The sequence below is a fragment of the Pomacea canaliculata genome, linkage group LG2, assembly GCF_003073045.1.
Source record: "Pomacea canaliculata isolate SZHN2017 linkage group LG2, ASM307304v1, whole genome shotgun sequence".
Classification (NCBI taxonomy): Eukaryota; Metazoa; Mollusca; class Gastropoda; order Architaenioglossa; family Ampullariidae; genus Pomacea; species Pomacea canaliculata.
In genome coordinates, this window is record NC_037591.1 from 14,819,674 (window position 1) to 14,830,063 (window position 10,390).

Genomic DNA, 10,390 nt, shown 5'->3' on the forward strand with positions numbered 1-10,390 from the left:
CAGCGTGCCAGAGACGAGAAATGAACTCTGGGCAGCCAACCTTCACTGTATTGGTGACAGGCGCTAACAGCGCTAACCGTTGCGCCACCGGACCGCTCGGTTCGACGCAGGGGAGCAGAAGCAGCCGAAGGTGAAGAAGAAGGTTGCCATGGAAAGATCTAGACGGCAAGCTCAGGGCTTTTCGCTACGCCTGGGGAAAAGACATAAAAGTGACTTCGCATCTCAAGTCTTTGCTTCTACATGTCCTACCATCAAGCCTCAAGCAAAAGGAATTCTTGAGGAAATAAGGACATCACCCCAGAGAGCGAATTAAGCTGCATCGACGTACCTGCGCATACGGGAGAGCGACTTTCATCCCACATATCGTAACGGACAAGTTGCTCTGGCCACCGGAAGCGGCACTGATGTTCGTGTGAGGAACGTCAGGCCTACTGGGTACAGTTCGAGGTTAACAGGGGTACATGGGGACGATTCATGTGAGGAATCGTCCCAACCTTCTTCGTACCACTCTCGTTGCGTACCGGTCAACAGAAGACCAAGGTCCTAGAACATTATTTCTTCTGCGGCGCGACGGGAGAGTTCTCCCTACAGCGATAGCCATTGGAATATCAAGTGACAGTTGTGTGTGTATGTCCTGCAGGGACTAAGACTCCACGCAGCAAAGGCTTGAACACAGCTAAGTGGCGAGTGCATGAGAATTATACGGGAAGAGTGCTTGTGCAGTGTTGTGAGTGTGACAGTTAATGATAGATATGACTCACTAGTTATCTAGATTAGGATTAAGGAGTGTAGTTAGATAAACGGGACAACCTAAGGAACCAGCTAAGTAAAGGAAACAACTCATTTTCAAATTTACCTGTTCTTGTGTATTCCCTTTTTATCATTTGGTAATTTGATTAATAATTCCTTAAATATACTAAATTGCCTCGTGTTGTTATTTGGGGTTATGCATGCTGGGGGCTGAACAAGCTAATTAAAAACTGTAGATCAGCAATTTAGTATAGGCGCATGAGGAAAATGTTGACATGATTTGGTGGGGGTATCGACGGTGTGCTAGACTGGGTGACAGAAATCATACCCCCCCCCCCACCAAATCTATGGACTCCTGCCCCAGAGTTTACGACATATTTGTCGTGATGCTCCTAAGTTTATTTTAGGTGATTTCAATCCCTGTGACCTAACATCGGTTCTTCAGACCTACGACCAGTATATGACATGTCCTACTACCCTGAGTCGACACAAGACCTTGTCTACGAAACTGTACCACATGCGTACAGATCTCTTCACCTGCCCAGTCTGGGTGCGTCCCATCATCTGAGTGTGCATCTGGCACCCATTTATAAACCTGTGTGCAGACGGGTGCACCGAACAATTCATTACACTAAATGCTGGACTGCAGACAGTGTAGCAAGCTGACAAGGCTGTTTTGAATGTACTAACTGGGATGTTTTTTAGAAGCATGTCCTAATCTGGACGACTTAGTAAACACCAACTCTTCATATATCTCCTTTTGTGTAGATTGCACCATTCCATCAAAACAGTTTGTGCTTTATCCTAACAACAAACCTTGGGTGACCAAGACCCGGAAACCAGTGCTTAAAACTCTTTGCCGGCACGGCGGATATTTTTGTACGCCCGCGCGCAGACTCTCATTCGGAAAAAACCGCCGCGTTTTTACTTTTTATTTGGGCGTTTACAGCGCTTTTTTTCGTAAAGAAATCGCTTAGTTACGATAGCTTGTGCATTTCTGAACACAGTTATTTCCCTTGTAAAGGGAGGGTACTCTGTCTTGACTTAACTCTCATCAATTTCCCAGAGTAACCTTTCTTTTCCCCTTGAAAAAAAATGGCGAGACGATGTACGATAAATATGCGGCTAGTTCCTCGGATTTTCAGAAATCTGGAATTAATCTGGCATCATTTGTGAATTTCTATGGACAAGAACAATGTGTGTGCATTTCTTTTTGGTTTTCAAAGATCAAAATGTGTTCCTATAAGTCATTTTCTTGTTAGACTTCGTGTACGGTGACAACTTGTGTAACCACGTGTAGAAAAAAATTTCTACTTCATCTACCCAATTCTGTATGGATTACAATAATAAAAATGAGCTCTCAAGCAAGTTTCAGGTAGGATTGTTCAAATTTTACACATTTTGATCTATCATTATCAATTTGAATTATTCTTCTAGGTCTTTTAGTTATTTTTTTATGATTTTTTGAAAAACGTTAAAAATCATGCGTACAAGTGTGTAAAACTGCCTCTAGCTCTTCCGACTTCAAAGAGTTAAAAAGAAATGTGTTCTTCACGGGTTCTGCCCATGACAAAAAAATGATACATAGAGAGGTCCGTGATGCTATCCGTCGGGCCAAGGTGAAACATAAGTCCAAAATCGAGTCTCAGGTTGCTAAAGGTAACATCCGAGTAGCTTGGCAGGGACTCAAGAACATGGCCAATATTGACGATCGGCGTGAGGGGTCGAAAGAAAAAATCTTGATCTCAGGGGTCGACAGTACGGCCCTACCTAATGCTCTTAATGCTTTCTTTGCTTGTTTTGAGACTCATGACTTCTCAGTGAACTTTAAAGATGTGCTTAGTTCTCTTCACCCTGTACAGAAGGTTGAAATTTGTCATAAACAAGTTGTGGAGCTGTTTCAGTGAGTAAATATTCGCAAGGCCTCAGGTCCGGTTGGTATTTGTGGCAGAACACTACGTTTCTGTGCGCACCAACTTGGAGGCATTTTTCAACATGTTTTTCAGCGCTCTACGATTCACTCTCCATCCTAGCTGCTTGGAAATTGTCAACCATTGTCCCAGTTCCAAAGAAAGTTTCAGCTCGGCACCTCAATGACTTTAGACCAGTGGCCTTAACATCGTTGGTCATAAAGATATTTGAGACAATCATCAAGGCATTGATTCTTAAAGCCACTAACAATTGTCTTGATCCCTTGCACTTTGCATACCAGTCCAAACGAAGTATTGATGATGCTAAACTGTTCATCCTCCACACTTTACTCAAACACCTGGAGAATCCTCAAGCCCATGCTTGACTGTTGTTTGCTGATTTCTCGCCGGCCTTCAACACTATTCAGCCATAGTGCCAGCTTTGTGGCTAAATCTGGCCAATAAAACATGCTACTGGCCTGAACATTTCAGAGCAGTTATAGACTGCATTAAACCAGAAGAATCATGGAGTATATTCCCATTTGTGGGAATAAAGAATGAATCGGGTGAATTTTTCATGTGTGCATATTTAATTAAATAATTAATGAATATTTGGTACATGTGTAGCATGTTATAATTATAACTTTGTTTATGATGTTTTGTTTTAGACGACTATTGCAATGGAGCAGAAAAATTTAAGAAGCTCATGAATGGGGTTTCCCATGCTGCTAGCACGTCTGAAAATGAAGAGTGTCTGCAATGGAGGAGGCGCCTTGCACACACACACACACAAGAAAAAAAAAAAATGGTGCTAAGACTATGGCCTAAGAGAATGTTGCAATTTTGTATGATTTCCGTTTACAATGTGTAGGATGATCAAGGATTTCCCATTTGAGGAAAAGAGATATTCTCCCCATGTAGCATCTTTGTGGTGATGCCAATGTTAGACTGGTTTGTAAAGAATAAGGGTGTCGATGTTAGGCTTATAGGAGATATTATTGTGGTTACACGCCTGAGACCCTGTTTTTAGAGGATGTTGTATTTTTGTGTGCCCTAAGTTTCAAATACGCAGAATGGTTGTAGATTTTAGTATGGAGAGATACCATGTTTTTCCCACGTGTAGCAAATAGGTAAAATGGAGATATAATAGAAAGTCAGAATGGAAAAATTGAGAAGCGCTTTTGCATGTTTCTCATAACTGAAATCCACCACATTTTCTGTTAAATAGCGTGCTGTTGAGGCGAGATTTGTAAGATGGGAAATGTTGATGCCGCGAGATGGCATGTGATATGTCTTCACCCCTGCAAAGGGAGAATGAAGGATAAGTAAAAAATTTTGCATCACATGTTTTAGGAAGATTTTTTGGTGTAATAAGATTCTGTATATGTTCTGGGAAATAACCATGAAAGAATATAATGTAAATGCGTGTAAGGACTCACGAGGAATCAAACACAGTCTGAAGAGAAGAGGGTGCTGATATCCATTATCAGCCATCACCTTGTTGAATGTGCGCTCCCTTTCGAACAAACAAGACGAGCTCTCTGCGCTCAATCTAAATAATTAATGAAATGCAGGGATTTCTGTCACAGGCCAATAGATGACAATTTGTAATGTTGTTTGCCTGCAGGTGATGAACAGGTAGTAATTATTATGTGTGCGTTAGATGTCTGTGTGAGTATGTATGCCTCCCCTTGTGAGCAAAAGAAAAATTTCTGTCTTGGGTCTCCTCGACAATAAAGTCTGATTTGATTTGATTTATCACACGGGCAAGAAAAAAGGGGAGTTGATGTGTTATAGCGACGTGTATTTTTGGAAAATGTATTTGAGTGTCTCTCAATTAATTCTGGCATCATGTGATGCAAGTTTCCCTTTGTTCTGTTTTCAGGGCAACTTGCTTTCTCTCATAAGGGGTTGGTTCGCCATTTGTCCTTCATTTCATTTTTGATTGAGCAAATAGGAATGTCATGTTATGTAATGTCTCCGACAGGGATATGACCTTAAAAGGGGGGTCCAAGAAGAGGGTTCTATATCAACTCTTCCACCACAAAGTGGATGAAACATGACTGATACTTCTACGAGCGGCCCTCTGGCCTACTCAGTCGGGACCATTACAACCCACTCATAGGCCACAGGTATTAGTGAAAAATACAGACTGTTTATCTTACAGACTTGAGTGTCTACACCGTTTGTTTTATGGATGTAACAAATGAACGAAGATGCTGGTTAAACGTTCTGAAAGGTGTTTCATGTAGTCCCGTAACGAGTTCTTTAACTAATACACCAAGACCAGGACAGCTACTGTTGAAAAAATGTGACAATTCTGTACATTTGATGCATTTGTTTTGTCCTCCTTTAGTTTAAAATACTTTTAAAACAGATTACTTTTGTGCATTAATGGGTAAATAGCTCCATCTCATCCCTTAAAAATGCATTTGACTTCTAAGAATTAGCCTCAGACCAAACCAAGAAATAGTTTCAATTTCAAGCAAAATTGTAAAAAATATAATTCAGATTATTACCGACTTCAAAAAAAAAAAAAAAAAAAAAAAAGCTGAAATTTAACATAGTGTGTGCAGTTGACTTTTCAAATAGATTTAAAAGAAAAAAGCATATACTATAATACAAAAACAGACACTGACACTGACTAAGATTTTGTTGTCAAACGATCACATCTAATGCAATGCCTCAAAGGTATGACAAAAGCACAAGAGGGAGGAAGTAGGACTCTACCTCTTGGAAGACCATAACTCCAGAAAAATGTCCTCTTCTGTTATCACCGCAAGGCACTGATTTTTTTGCTTGCAACTATCCCCACTTGATATTCAGTCCCAATCCATCAATAAGCTTGTTAAAGGACCTCTCTGCAGGCAACTCAGTAGAACCATGTGATGTAAAGGGTACAATGAATACTGCTGCATTCATAGTGCCGAGTGGCAGAACCTCTCCAAACTGGCAAAAGTAGTCTGTGTGGAATATAGTAATTTTTAAGAATCCGCAATATACCACAACTACAAAAAAAAACCAAAATGCAAAAACAAAAATTATAAGCATCTCATAATTTAAAGTAACCAAAATAAGCAGTTAGTAAATTAGCTAATATCAATTGCATTCTGCATCAATATTGTAATACTTGTCTTAGTCTGCACACATTTGTTGTCATGAGAGTTATTTACCTTGTCTTCAAGAATGACCACTCTTCTTCATATTTATCTGAGGTGGAAGTGGCAAGTCTGCCCAATCTTCCAGCAATCTGAATGTACCACTACCTTCTATGTCAGAACTTTCATGTTACTTGCATCACTTCACTACAAGTGGTGGTTCTTTGTAAATTGAAATGTATTGTGGACATTTGTCGTGACAAGTGCACCCGTACGTTGACAGTTCCTTTGCTCACACACATACATAAATGTCAAGAAGAAGAAACCTGAAAAGAAGAAAAAATTGTGGAAGGTTTTAGAGAATCTTCACACTAAGATTTACATACACAACAGACAGCAAATACAAGCAGTCCTCGGGTTACGTCAGCTCTGAGTCACAATGTTTCATGGTTACGACACATCTTTCATTTACTGTATAAAGCCTTGTTTCCACTTAAGTGGTTTTGCGTCGTAAACGTCGTAACACGAACTTCGTGTTTCATGTCATTATTAAACGTATTTTTTTATGATTTTTGACTGTGTTAGGATAGGATAAGTGCTTACAGTATGTTATTTACGTACAGTATGTGCGCATGTTCCAACGTACAAGAGAATTCGGCTTACGATAGAAACGTAGGAACAGAACAATGTTGTAAGTCGAGGACTGCCTGTATAACCAAGTTAAAATATAAGCTTTTATATCAAGAAGTAATTTTATGCATCAAAGCATGCACAGAAGGCAGAAAGTCATTGCAATCAGTTTGCTACTGTTAAAATTATTGCTTTGTTGTGTTTGCAAGTGTGGACACCCAGGGCTTCTGCTTGCGCAAAAAATTGCGTACAGTACGCATTAAAAGTTCGGAGGACCCCTTCAATTTTCGTCAAAGGGGTCCCCTTCAAATTTGGGCGAAGAACAGGGACCCCTTAAAAATCTGAAGAAGGGGTCCCTGGGACCCCAAAGAATTTAGCCTTAGCAGAAGCCCTGGACACCAAAAAAGTGAGTTTATCAGCCCGCATCCTTAGTCTGTACACATCTACTCAAAAGCAAAAACGAATGTCAGTCATAACTTATAACATGAGCCAATCTGTCATCTAAAGGCTGAACTTCTACCCTAGCGTGGGAATGAATGGTTCAACCCAAGGGAGGGAAGTGAGGAGAACAAGCAGTGCCAGTTACCTTAGCGGTCATGCTTTACTATGTGCTTCCACCTAGCTAGGAAAGTACTCTCACCTACACTGAGACCTGAGGGATGGTGTCTTTAACTTCAAAGCATAAGCTTCAACGCCTGATAAATTACCAGTGCATGAACAAAAAGACATCATATTACACACCACTTTTAAGCAACCATTGACTCGACGTACCTTACAAGAAACCTTTGGGATGAACAAAGTCGAATCAAGATTTAACCCCTCACTCAGCGCCGGTTACATTAAAAAAAAATTTAACTATTTACGCAGATCTCAGTCTCAAAATTCACACAGCAAAGCTAATCCTGAATAACTAAAATTTAACTTACTTAAAATCACGCATCCGTTTACTTGTGCTTCGGCTCTGCGTCTTGTAGGCATCATACTTCGGTGAAGTTCAAAAAGGTTTTATGCGTCGTATTCGGTCTACAAACTTGCAGTCGTTAGCTACCACTGCTATCATTCTGTAGATGTCTTAACTTTAACACTGCAAAGTCGTGTGTTAGATAAACAAGCAGGACTCGCTGTACTGACTCAACGAGAAGCATTCTATTAACGGAACTTCAAGATGGCATCGTGTAGCGTGGGGAGGCGATTCGCCACCTGGTGGAGAGCGGGAAAGGGGAAGTAACTTGTTCCAATTTAACATTTCGGGCACAAAAATCCAGTAGATTTCATGTTAAACATAAAAAGTAATAAAATAATCGATCATTTCATTTTTTCTTGTTTTTGTTAAGCACATTTCGATATTTATTTTCTTTATAAACTATTTATCTTTCAGTTCTTCTCTGAGACATTTTCTTTCTGCCTCGTAAATAGAGCAACAGTTGACATTTTTGTTTTAATTTATATCTCTTATCGATGATCTTTAATTGAACTTTTTAGCTATATTCATAGTCACGAAGTACTATTGTCTAACCCTTACAAAAGCCTGCATGCGAAGTATGATCAAACTGAGACCAATTCAATGTGCATAAGGGTCACCTCAGGCTGGATGTTATGAAGAATGACAAAAAGATTGTTTTAAAATTTGTCTACAGAGTTGCTTGACAAGTGCATTGGATCAAAACTCCACATTATTATGAAAAATGACAAAGAGATTGTTGGCACACTGCTTAGTTTTGATGACTATGTCAGTATCCTTTACAAATTTTGGGTTAACAAAGATATCAGAATTTATTTTTTTGTTGCCTGATGACTACAGTGCGTTACATTGTGAAACATTTACAAAAATAGTAGCATTTGAAAGAAATAGTCAAATAATGATCCATGTGAAGTTCTTTAACCAATCCTTCAGACATGGTGTTGGAAGATGTTACAGAGTAGTAAGTGCCTAGAAGCTTTGTTTAATTAAGTTCGAGTTCTTTTTCTTTGATAAACTGTTTGCATTCCGCCCTGCTAAACAAAATTCATTCATTTTAGAAAGGAGCATTTTAAATGATTATTTTGTCACTACCAATGCATCTCTCGGTTTTCTTTCATTTGAATTTTGCATCAGTGTCATGCTTGAAGTTTAAGGAAGGACGAAAGGGAACTGTGGTTGTATTTTTGTAATTTTGCAATATTTTATTGCTGTGGGTAAGAATCTGTAAATGGTTGTTAACGCATAGCTTTTCTGGCTGTCATCTAATTTTATCAGCCTTTGTCGTTTAATGTTAGTGAATCTTTTTTCTCTGCATGTGTTACATGAGAGAGAGAGAGAGAAAGCAAGAGAGATTTGTGTGTGTCTTATATGAAATGCTTCTTGCAACATACTTTCATTTTGCAGTGAGAGTACACCAGAAGGAAGGCGAGTTACAAAGCTGGACAAGCTTTTGTTAAATGGAAACAACATTACAATGGTAAGCGGTGTAGTATACATATTTTGTTCAATAGAAACAATATTAAAATATGGTTTGTTCTGCGACTTTTCATATAAAAACTATCCTCGGTTGCATGTTATCTGATTTTCTTTTTTAAATGAAAACAGGTGTTGCTATTGAAACTGCTGTTTTGCAGTATCATTATAGTTATAAAACACCTTTTAAATTTCTCATTGAATGAAAATGGTATTTTTTTAATTTAGCAAGAAAAAAAGAGCAATATTTGAATAATGATGATAAGATGAGAGAATCCCCTGTTGCATGGGAGAGTAAGAGTGGGTGCCAGTGTTTTCTTTTTGAATGCAAGCAGCATTGCAAATTTGAATTTTGAATACAAGCAGCATTGCAAATATAAGCTTTGTGAATTTCCTGACATTTAATAAATCTTTATTTCTTAGCAATACGCACAATATCTACACAGCTATGAATATAGTATCTGATATTAATGGTATGTTTTACAGTACCTTTTCTTGACATACAAGCAGACACCCTCTTCAGTGGATTTACCAGTAATGGTTTCTGAGCGGTTGAAGAAGACTGACTGGACCAAACTGACTGACTTACTAGTATGTCTAAACTGGACTGACTGAACAGACTTATTTGACTCAATTGAATTGGCATGGGCTTAGTAGAGGGACAATGCCTTATTTTATCAGCTGATGACTTCCTGACGGAATGTATGAGTGAAAGCAGATTTAAGGAAAAGGACATCTTTTAATATCGATCTTGTATTAAAACATGCTTCATTGTCAGTGACTCAAAGGGTGAAACAAAAGAGTAAATCACTTAGTGCCTTTCTTCACATGGGGACGTTTCTTTACACGGCTGGTGAGTAAAATAAAATCTTTTCCATAACACTTAAATGTATTTTAAAACGTGTCCAGAAGACTCATTTTTGTACAATAAAAGTATTTTCCCTAGGGGGAAAAAGGAATTACAAAGAAATGTTTCTCGTGTGTTATTATTGAAAACCTGTTCTAAAACTATACAAAAAGAGAATTTTATATAAATTGTCTGTTAGATTACGTAATGATGTAAGTTCTTCTTCATTAAAAGAGTAGTTATATTATCTTTGACAACCCCAACCGAAATATAAACTATTATTAAGGTTTAGTGCAAAGGCATTTTCATTCTTTAGACTTTAGATGCTGATGAAAAATTACACAATTCTGATATATACCGCAGCCTTTATATATATATATACACTGTATATATAATTACCCTGTAATAACCATATTAGTGGATTCGAATTATCACGGCTCGCGTTACTCGCGAGACTGTCTCGGGAGCATATTAAATGCATCGTACTTCTTATTTTAATTTTTGCAAAGTCGAATACCTTTAAATTTGCTGACAGTCCACTGGCATATCCAAACATAGTTTTCTTGTATTTTCTCTGTATTTAAGACACACGTGATCATGTGGCTAGCTTTTTGTAGCAATGTGTGTTCAGGCCATATATGTAATTTGTATATTATGTTGTAGCTGGGATTATTACGATTATAATAACGGTAAAACGATTATATTTCCCTAAACTTCAGCT

At 38.4% G+C, this 10,390-nt stretch overlaps 1 long non-coding RNA gene across 1 annotated transcript; it reads right to left on the reverse strand.

Annotated features, from left to right (window-relative positions):
* Positions 1-1,689: 1,689 nt before the first annotated feature.
* Positions 1,690-7,580, reverse strand: LOC112554945. Its single transcript, XR_003097352.1, has 3 exons — positions 7,315-7,580; positions 5,834-6,084; positions 1,690-5,623 (listed from the first exon to the last, which is right to left on the reverse strand). It is a non-coding gene; the product is annotated as an uncharacterized LOC112554945 (long non-coding RNA).
* Between the last annotated feature and the right edge of the window lie 2,810 nt (positions 7,581-10,390).